Source organism: Vicia villosa, linkage group LG7 (assembly GCF_029867415.1).
Source record: "Vicia villosa cultivar HV-30 ecotype Madison, WI linkage group LG7, Vvil1.0, whole genome shotgun sequence".
NCBI lineage: Eukaryota > Viridiplantae > Streptophyta > Magnoliopsida > Fabales > Fabaceae > Vicia > Vicia villosa.
Genome location: NC_081186.1, coordinates 60,067,244 through 60,078,496, shown reverse-complemented (window position 1 = coordinate 60,078,496; position 11,253 = coordinate 60,067,244). Strand labels below are relative to the sequence as shown.

The 11,253-nt window shown below is 36.6% G+C and overlaps 1 pseudogene; it reads left to right on the top strand.

The window, feature by feature from the left end:
* The first annotated feature begins 1,671 nt into the window (after positions 1-1,671).
* Positions 1,672-2,994, top strand: LOC131619162 (uncharacterized; annotated as a pseudogene).
* The last annotated feature ends 8,259 nt before the right edge of the window (positions 2,995-11,253 follow it).

Sequence of the window (11,253 nt, the reverse complement as noted above, 5' to 3'; positions counted from 1 at the left end):
TTTAACCCTTATTTGCTTCACATTTTCCATCCAAAATTGACCAACTTTGACAAGGCATATCTCCCTCAATTTTTAAGATATGGATGAGTTCTAGGACTTTTTGGAAACCTCAAGATGTCCTCTATAAGCCACTTTGGAACATATTTTTCATTTGGAAATTTTATCTCGATGATATGGCTTTTGACAAAAAAACTGCTTTTGGTTGACCTTTGAGAAGGACCTATAATCTTTTGTACCATATCTCCCAAATGAAGTATTTCTGGCCTTGGCTTGTGAGAGACAAAGTTGTATAGAATTCGATTTCCTTTAAAATAGGATTTGGTTGGGAAATTTTTGATACTCCATGTGAAAGTTATGACCAGTCAAAGTTGAGTTGACTTTTCCTATAAAAAACCCTTAATTTGAACCTTTTGACTTTGTTCATTTCTGAGTCTTTATTAACGGATCATGATCAACCTTTGATCAAATGATGGATATAACCTCCAATACTTGATGTTGACCAAAAGTCTTGAGGTTTGACTGTATTTTGACTATAGTTGACTTTTAGGTCAAACTAGTCAACTATGGATCATCTGAGCATTTGAATGAGAAATCCTTGGGATTGAAGCTTGATAATTGGCATGGAGATACCTTGAGACATATGAGACACCTTGAGATCCATTTGAGGCCTTAAAGATTCGAACTCCTTTGATAAAATGCAAACCCTAATTTAAGAGACCCTCGATTAGGACAATGTTGCTTGAATAAACCCTTGAACCTTGAGTCATTTAAGATGAAAAAAGGAGGGAAATTTTTGGGGTATGACATAACTAATTTCCCTTTATAAAATATAGTTTGAATTCTTAAAACCAATCTAAATATAAAATTCACTATAATGCTTAATAAAAAAAAGGGGACACTATTTCTCATAAGGAAAACCATGAACTGATTTAGTTGTGGAAATAGTCCATTTTTTAATTCACTCTTGTTCTTAAAAATTGGGGTGTTACATAGTGGTATCAGAGCTTAGGTTATCTAGAGGACCGAGAGTTTAGTATTCTAAAATTATCACATGCTTGGGAAAACTTAGAACTTATACCCATATTTTTAGGATAGTTAAGAATTGACATCCACTCATTATTTAGGAGTAAGATATTGGAAGTTCTCTTGAAACAGGTAAGAAGAATTCTAATTGGGTGCTGGTGTTGTAGGAAAACAATGCCTCCAAGACGTGACAATACTAACAGTTAACAGGTGGATCAGATGGCCCAAGCTATGGCCAATATGGCAGCCGCTGTCACCGCTCAAACTGCTGCTAAGAACCTTCGAGATTTGGAGAAGCGGGATAGGGAGATAAGAGCCGCGGAATCGAGAGGATTAACCGAGTTTCTCCACCATGATCCACCCAAATTTCAAGGGGATGTTACTCCCGAGAAGGCGGACTTATGGTTACAAGAAATTGAAAAGATCTTTGAGGTAATCAATTGTCCTCCAGGGGCAAGGGTGTTGTATGCCACGTATCTCCTCTTAGGCGATGCAAAATATTGGTGGAGAAGCACTAGATTGATGATGGAGGGCGCACATGAAGAAGTGAATTGGGAAGCCTTTAAAACAAAGTTCTTAGACAAATACTTTCCCATAAGTGCGAGGACCAAATTGGGAGATGATTTTCTAAAACTTTGACAAGGGGGTATGACTGTAGGAGAATATGCCGCCAAGTTTGAGACCTTATCCAGATATTTTCAATTCTTCAGGGAAGGAGTGGATGAAGTCTACATGTGTCACTGTTTCCAAGAAGGACTCGAGTACGAACTACAAGACTCAGTGGTACCCTTAGGGATACAATGTTTTCAAGCATTGGTGAAGAAATGCAGAGAGGTGGAGGACATGAAAAATAAGAGGGCAAATTGCGGGCCAGTCCAAAACTCTGGAGGACCAAGTCGTTCAAACATTCAAAATCAGGGATGTAATAAACAACAGATAAGGCCATACCAACGACCATACTATAACAATCGAGGACCTCAACAACCAGATAACCATAATACCAAAGGAGGAGGAGGAACTCAAGCTGCCCCAAGGGTACGTTGTTACCGATGTGGTGAAGGTGGGCATTATGCAAATGAATGCCCTAATAGGGGTCCTACCTGCTTCAAATGCAACAAAAGGGGTCATATGGCGATGGATTGCAGAACTCCAAAAGCAGAGTTAGCTATTAATGTTGTTAGAACCGCCCGACCAACTGCTTAAAGGCGAGTGTATTGCATGGGTGAAAAGGGAAAATCTCCGACCAATAACTTGATCCAGGGGAATTGCGAAATTGAAGGTACCATTTTAACTGCACTTTTTGATTCTGGGGCATCGTATTCATTCATATCCCAGGATTGCGTTGATCGATTGAAAATGATAGTAACCCCGTTACCTTTCGACTTGGTAGTGTCTACCCCTGCTAAGGTTCTAACTGTGAACACTGCATGTTTATTATGTAAAGTAGTGGTTCAAGAGAGAGAATTCCTAGTTAACCTAATATGTTTACCCCTACAATCTCTCGAGATTATTCTCGAAATGGATTGGATGTCATTTCATTATGTTATGTTAGATTGTGCTTGGAAGTTGGCTATTTTGCCTGAGCCCAAGGTTATCAAATACCTATCAGCTAACCAACTCAAAGGTTCTCTAAAGAATGGATCTTTTGACCTTTCAATACTTACTAATACGGAAGTTATTGCCGAATTCAAGATTGAAGACATGTTAGTTACTCAAGACTTTCTTGATGTGTTTCCCAACGAGATTCCCGGTTTACCACCTGTAAGAGACATTGAATTCTTCATTGACTTACACCCGGGAACTGGACCCATTTCCATTGCACCATATCGAATGGCGCCAAAAGAACTCCAAGAACTTAAAGAACAATTGGAATACTTGATGGAGAAAGGACTCATCAGGCAAAGTGTTTCCCCAAGGGGAGTTTCAGTACTTTTGGTAAAGAAAAGGACGGGCGTTCCCGACTATGTGTGAACTACAGGCAACTTAACAAAGTGATTGTGAAAAATCGATACCCCTTACCTCGCATTGACGACTTGATGGATCAACTTAAAGGAGCATCCGTATTTTCTAAGATTGATCTGAAGTCTAGCTATCATCAAATCAGAGTAAGAGAAGAAGACATACCAAAGACTGAATTCAGGACTCGTTATGGACATTATGAGTACCTAGTCATGCCGTTTGGAGTGACTAATGCACCTACTATTTTTATGGATTACATGAACCGAATTTTCCACCTATTTCTAGACAAATTCGTTGTTGTATTCATTGATGATATCCTTGTTTACTCTCGAAGTAAAAAGGAACATGAAGAGCATTTACGTCAAGTGTTACAAATTCTGCGTGAAAAGAAGTTATACGCTAATTCGTCCAAATGTGAATTCTGGCTAGAAAAGGTAAATTTCTTCGGACACGTCATATCAAAGGAAGGAATTGATGTAGATCCAGCGAAGATTGAAACTGTGCTCGCATGGAAACAGCCTCAGACAGTCACTGATATAAGGAGTTTCATAGGATTGGCCGGATACTACCGACGATTCATTGAGGGATTCGCAAAGATAGTAGCTCCATTGACTCAACTAACTAGAAAGGATCAACCTTTTGCCTAGACTGGGAAGTGTGAAGCCAACTTTCAATTGTTAAAGAAGAAACTTACAACGTCGCCTATTCTGATTCTGCCGCAACCTGAGGATCCATACGAAGTTTATTGCGATGCATCTCATCAAGGATTGGGGTGTGTGCTGATGCAAAACCGAAAGGCGGTAGCATATGCTTCGAGACAATTGAAGACTCATGAAAGAAATTATCCCACTCATGATTTGGAGCTTGCAGTTGTGGTTTTTGTGCTAAAGATTTGGCATCATTATCTCTATCGGTGCAAGTTCACAGTATTCAGCGATCATAAGAGTTTGAAGTATTTGTTTGATCAGAAGGAATTAAACATGAGACAAAGGAGGTGGATGGAAACCTTGAAGGACTACGATTTCACATTACAATATCACCCAGGAAAAGCAAACGTGGTGGCAGATGCATTGAGTAGGAAAAATGTTCTTGCGACAGCATCACTAATGGCCAAACAACAAGAGCTTTATGAAACTTTCGGAGACATGCACCTAGACGTAAAATTGGGACAAGGAACTCTTCAATGTGGAATGATCAAGATCTCAAATGGATTGTTGGAAGATATTCGAAACTATCAGAATGATCCGCTCTTGGAAGAGGAAAGAGAATTGATGGTACAAGGAAAAGCACCCGACTTCAAAGTAGGACCCGATAACATCATAAGGTGCAACGAAAGAATCTGTGTACCCAATGTTGCGGGGATAAGGAAGCTAATTTTAGAGGAAGCTCACAAGAGCAAACTTAGCATTCACCCTGGAGCAACAAAGATGTATAAAGATTTGAGACAAAACTATTGGTGGCCAGGAATGAAGAAGAAGGTGGCAAATTATGTAGTGTCATGTTTGACTTTCCAAAAAGCAAAAGTGGAACACCAAAGACCAGCAGGAATGTTGCAATCTTTAGATGTTCCTGAGTGGAAGTGGGATAGCATTTCAATGGATTTTATCACTGGATTGCCAAAAACTCGAAGGATGCATGACTCCATTTGGGTAATTGTCGACCGTCTGACCAAGTCTTCTCATTTCTTACCTGTGAGAATAACCTATAATGTAGCCAAGTTAACAGAAATTTACATTTCCGAGATTGTTAAAGTACATGGGGTACCTTCTAGCATCATGTCAGATCGAGACCCAAAGTTCACGTCACATTTTTGGGGTGCTTTACATGAGGCGCTTGGAACAAAGCTAAGATTAAGTTCGGCATATCATCCTCAAACAGATGGACAAACAGAACGAACGAATCAGTCATTAGAGGATTTACTGCGGGCATGTGTACTGGATGATAGAGGGAGTTGGGATGATATACTACCTCTAATTGAGTTCACCTACAACAACAGTTTTCATACTAGCATCGGAATGGCTCCATTTGAAGCTCTATATGGGCAAAAATGTCAGACGCCATTATGTTGGTATCAAGATGGTGAAAGAATGATTGTAGGTCCAGAAATGGTTCATCAGACTACAGAAAAGGTTAAGAACATTAAGGAAAAGATGAAAGCTTCACAAGATCGTCAAAAAAGCTACACCGACAAAAGACGTAGGCCGTTGGATTTTGAAGAGGGAGACCATGTGTTCCTCCGTGTCACACCTACCATGGGAGTGGGGAGAGCAATAAAAACACGTAAGTTAATTCTAAAGTTTATTGGGCCCTATCAAATAACTTCAAAAATTGGACCCGTGGCTTACCGAATTGCATTACCGCCCTTTTTATCTGGCATACATGATGTGTTTCATGTCTCGCAACTAGGGAAATACATTCCAGACCCTTCTCACGTAATCAAACCAGACACCATCCAACTTAAAGACAACTTATCATTTGAAGTAATACCTGTTAGGATCGATGATAGAAAGATGAAATTACTAAGGAATAAGGAAATTCCATTAGTAAAAATAATCTGGAATCAAGCCACTGGTGATGCGACTTGGGAACTTGAGAGTGAAATCTGAGAGAAATACCCAGAATTGTTTGTTTCGAGGACGAAACTATTTTAGGGGGGTAGTATTGTAAGACCCGTAATTTTAAAATAAATAGATATTATAAGATTTTAGCATATTCACACCTCTTATATATATGATCAGATATAAATTAAATATTATTGATATAAATATATTCAAGTTATGCTAAAAATATTTTAGGACTTTATTTCATTAGTGATTCACGATAAAATTTTCTAAAAATCTCAATTTCAGTCTCTTTAGCGTTCGATAAAATTAGCCGCCTTAATTTTTAAAACAACTTCTTTTGGTTACGAAATTTTAATAAGAGAATAACAAAATTATTTACAATCGAATTATAAAATTAAAAAAAAAACATATATATATTTACTCCCTTTGAACTAATTTCGCAGTATAGAATAACCAGAAAAAAGGTTTTATTATCAGCAAAAATTATTTTGGGCATTTTTATCAGTATCACATAACACAAGAAACTACACTGATAAGACAAAATATTACCGAAGAAGATTTGTGTGAATATTCATGATGATAGTATTAATTGAGAAGTGACTAGTAATTATGAAATTAGGTCGGCAAGTGTTAAGTGCAGTACTGGAAAGTATTAGCATGTATATGTATACTGTAGAACCTATACTATACTAGTGTAGTAAATTATTATATAAAGAATCACATGGAACGCAAGACATACCGCATATTTACGGAGCACACAACCACACTCAAATTGACAAGGTAAATTCTCTCTCTCTCTCTCAAAATAACTATATCCTGGTTTTCTCAAATATTTTTTATTATTCAAGTCCAGCACTATCTAGAAACCACACACTTGTTATACTTGATACTTAATAGATTTTTTCCTTGTTAAATTTTCCAAACTTATAGTGTTTATATGTTCTTAAATAAACTCAAATAAACTCTAACATATTATTCAATGCACTCCATAAATATATTTTGGGATCATAAAATTATATTTTTATATGATTAGGGAAATTCTTGAGCAGCTAGAAATTGTTGGTTAATGTTGAAGCCATGCATTTTAATATTTTAGGATTTCTCTACATGTTAAAAATAGTTTTAATTAAAAGGCTTTTAAATTTAGAGATATATTAAATTGCGGATTTATTTTTTGTAAGAATAAATCTTTAGAGAAAATTTATTTACCTTGTCTAAAAAAAAATAGATATATTTATATGTTATGATATACTATCATTTCTGTTACAAAAAAAAAAACACTTAAGAACCATGCTATTTAAAGTTTCATTGCAAATTTATGTAATATTCTTAGAACTTTCAGTATGACTTTAAAAAAAAAAAAATTATGAATGCCTAAAATAGATGTTAGTTCTTAATTATCTTAAAGTTGATTTATAAAAGTTAAATTATGACAAGAGATGAGATATAGTTTTTATACCAGAACATCACACAGTCTCACCTAAGTAAGTAAGCTTTTATTGTTTAATATAAATTGTTGGGAAAAGACACTCGTACAAAAAAAAGTAATTCTAGTTCTACATATAACACTACTAACAGTATTCACTTAATTTTTTTTAGTATTTATAGTCTAAAGTCTAATGGATAAATATTACATGTTATAAATTCGACCATAATTATAATAATAATTAAATAAACAATTATATAAAATAATAAACTGATCGACTACGGAGTTTATAACAAATGAGTTCATTCTAATTTATTCCATTTTGGATAAAGGTGCACAATCAACCGAGCAACAAAAGATTAATTCTCACAACTACTCTGACTGTAAGGGCATATATATACATATATATATATATATATATACATATATATATATATATATATATATATATCTATATGCTATGTATCTGCTTACGTGTTTATTTTGAAGGTGAATACTTGTGAAGGTGGGTAAATGTTTTATAAATATATTTGTACGAAATTTTGATGCATGACGTAAGTTATTACATATGGGGATGTTACCCATGTGTTGAAATTCATAGATGGGGAATTGTATGCACATACATTTCATGGTTACGTGGCTACCAGAGAGGAGTCACGAGGTGCACACCGGAGAGGTGGCACGGGGTGTGTGTCCGAGAGGGGACCACCTTATCCCGATGTGGATCATTGAGTTTGATTGATGGGTAGATACCTATCACCTTAGTGGTGCTAAATCTTAAAGCGATACCACGACCCTTTGCGAAGGGATTGATATTCCGGAATCATATGCATCGACATATAGATATTGCATTAGGAATGAGTCTTAATTATGTTATATGTATTATTGTTATAAATGTGTATATACATGTGTTAGAATGAGATCTCTAGCCATGTGTAATGTATCCTCTGTTTATGCTTGTTGCTCCGCTCTTGTATATTTGTTATTTTCGAATTGATGACCCTTTCAGTGGTTTGTGTGGGCAATATGCCAATAGATCATGTCACTCCCAGGATACGACGAGATGCTGCAGTCGAGGACGACGAAACTTACTTTCCCTAAAGCATGGACAGACACGTCTTAGGGATTTGACCCGACCTCAAGACGACTCACGTTCTCCGGGAACGTGTTAGAGACTACTACCATCATAGGACAGGATCCGAAGACCACCTACTCCCGCGGGACCATGAGCTTCCAGATTCTAACTTCCTTGGTCATTAGTAGCTTCCTCTCTGGGGTGATTGACCGCTTCGGATTGTTGATTCCCCCTTCATCCCCACCAGGACCCTCATATACCCCAATCATGGGAGGGGGGGTCATTCTTTCATGATATACCTATGCCTCCCTTAGACTATGAGATGTCGTTAGGGCTACCCTCGATGATTCCTCGTGACATTCACACACCCCAAAAACACTCAGAACTCAAAATCACTATCTCACTTCCATATGAACACATATTGAGCCTTATCATGCCAAATCTCACCCAAGCTCATTTCTGCCTAAGCTAATCATCCAAACACATCCTATATACCATATATGAGCTGTTCCAACCATCATCCATGACCTGTAACTCCAAAATCACATAGCACGATTCTCACTTGAGCCATACTGCAGATCGGGTTCCATAGCTTTACACAGGTGAATCCAAACAGTTCCAAGCATTCAAACATGTTTCATAAGGTTCATTGAAGGTGTTCAGATCAAGAAACAACATCTGGGAGCCCTCATTTGCAGAATTCGATTTCCAGTTTGGCCGTTTTTGAAGGTAAGTCACTTGAACTTCAAATTCATATTTGCACGCATCATAAATGAAATATTGCTTTGCCATCATGTTTCTGCATACATATGGATCATTAACCCTCAATCAATTGCATCATAACTTGCACATACACGATTTCAGATTGAATCATAGAATTAGGGTTCTTCGTGTTCATCAGAAAATTAATGATCTTAGAGTGAAAATAAATGAAATTAAATGGTACCATCATGTTCCTTGTGGAAAATCGAGTAAGATAGGCTATTCACTTGATCAAAACAATCCAGTATTCAGAATTTTCAAATTCAAATTGTTCATGTGTTCTTGGCGCCATTTTTTGCGAAGGAAATTTGAAAAATGAGTTTGAAATATAATCAGTTGGATGCGTATGTATTACAAGCTGCGCGCGCAGCTCAGTTGGTCATTGTTTTGGCTGGTGAGAGAAGGTGCGTGGGTTCAAACCCTGGCAGGACCAAAACCCAATTTTTTTGACACTTATTTTCTTCAATTTCTTTACAACTTCAATTAATTATTTAACCAATCAAAATTCATCATTTTCACTTCATTTTTTTTACACTTCTTATTTAATAGGTATATTTTAAGAACATCCAAAAAAAATCACAAAAAAATATTAATTTAATACATTTTAATTAAGTTTAAAATGACATATTTTTAAGTATTTTTAATACTTTAAAATTTGTTTTTTCATTTGATTTTTCAAACTTAATCACTTGTAAATATTTTGTGATCAAACCCTAATCACTTAGGTCTTAATTAAGCATTAAAACTTGTTTTAAACTTAATTAAGTTGATTTCTTTCATATTCAAATCGTTTTAAAACGAGCGATCGCGATTCTTTTCAAAACGATAAACCATTTCTTTTTGAACTATTGATTAAACCTTTTTAATTGATCAATTGATTTTCAAAACGAAGTGGGGCCTCTCGAATATTAGAGAGTGTAAGGCCTATTTCTTTTCTTTTTTGTACAGTTTTTCTTCAAACAGAATAAACTCTTTCAAAACAACTTTCAAACAGTTTTTTCAAACGACGCGTCTATAAATAAAACAATCAACCATGTTTTGTAAATAAAACACGGGCCTCCATGTAGGTATAAGTCCCAAGCCCCTTTTGTACATACCCATTCCTATACATGAAATTAGGTATTTCATTGTACACGCACTTTTTTGTACATACCTCGATCAGTTTATATTTAACTTTGAATAACAAACCAAAAATGAAGGTTTTTCTTTAAATCTTCCCAAAAATATTCCATGGGCCTCCACGTAGGTATAAGTCCCAAGCCCTTTTGTAAATACCTGTTTACATAGCTTTGAATAAACTCAAGTGGACCTCTCCCCGAGTGTAAGTCCCGAGCCCCTATGTATACAAATGGATCATGCTTACAGGTATATTTCCTTCATAAACTCCATTATATACACACACTTTGTCATATATAATTGTTCATGTTTGTTCATATTTGTTCATACTTGTTCATGTTTGTTCATATGTGTGATATGTGTGCTTGTTCAACTTAGTACAACACTAGGTTCCCCATAGCCTCCTATTGGGCTTCGTGCAAAGAATCTCCACTAGTTTAGGTTAGGACATAGAGTATGGTTTCCCGGTGAAATCGCTCTAAGAGCTCAGACCAACTATACCATGCCTCCCCTTGGGCTTTGTACAAACGAGTGACCCTCCCATAGCCTCCTCTTGGGCTTATAATGCAAGGAACCTGGATTGTCCCTCCCATAGCCTCCTCTTGGGCTTACAATGCAAGGACCCTCGGATAGCCTCCTCTTGGGCTTCGTACAAGGACCCACGGGCTTCTTATAAGCATCCCCAATATCCAAAACAAATACCCTAGGAGATTAGACATTTATCATCTCTATGATAGGAGTATCTCTTCTACATCATCACAAACAATTAATTTATCAAACTTTTTTGCCACAAGGCTGGCTAATCAATCAAACTTTTTTTGCCACAAGGCTGGCTAATCAATCAAACCGTTTTGCCACCGTACTGGCTGATTAATCAAAGTTTTTGTCACAAGGCTGACTTCATTGAAACTTTTGCCACGAGGCTGGCTGATTAATCAAAACTTTTTGTCACAAGGCTGACTTCATTGAAAGTTTTTTTGCCACAAGGCTGGTTAAACAACAAAAACATCTTTATCATTCTAAGCACCCTAAGTGGCATGGCCCCGGGCTTATAATGAAAAGATTTTCAAACAAAAATCAAACAGATGTATGTGATGATATAGATTAGATACATCGAACATTTAGATGACATTTGTCTCTTATCCTTTGCTTCCACTAGCATAAGTGGGAACTACGATTGCTCTGACTTTCTCAACATCCCTTTGAGAATACGTAGGCACAAGGTCGATCCTTGGCGAGCAAAACAAAACAAAAAAAACCACTCAAACCTTAGCACCCGTAGACCCCGAGCTACAGATGCTCTGATTCCCTCTAGGGGATATGTATGC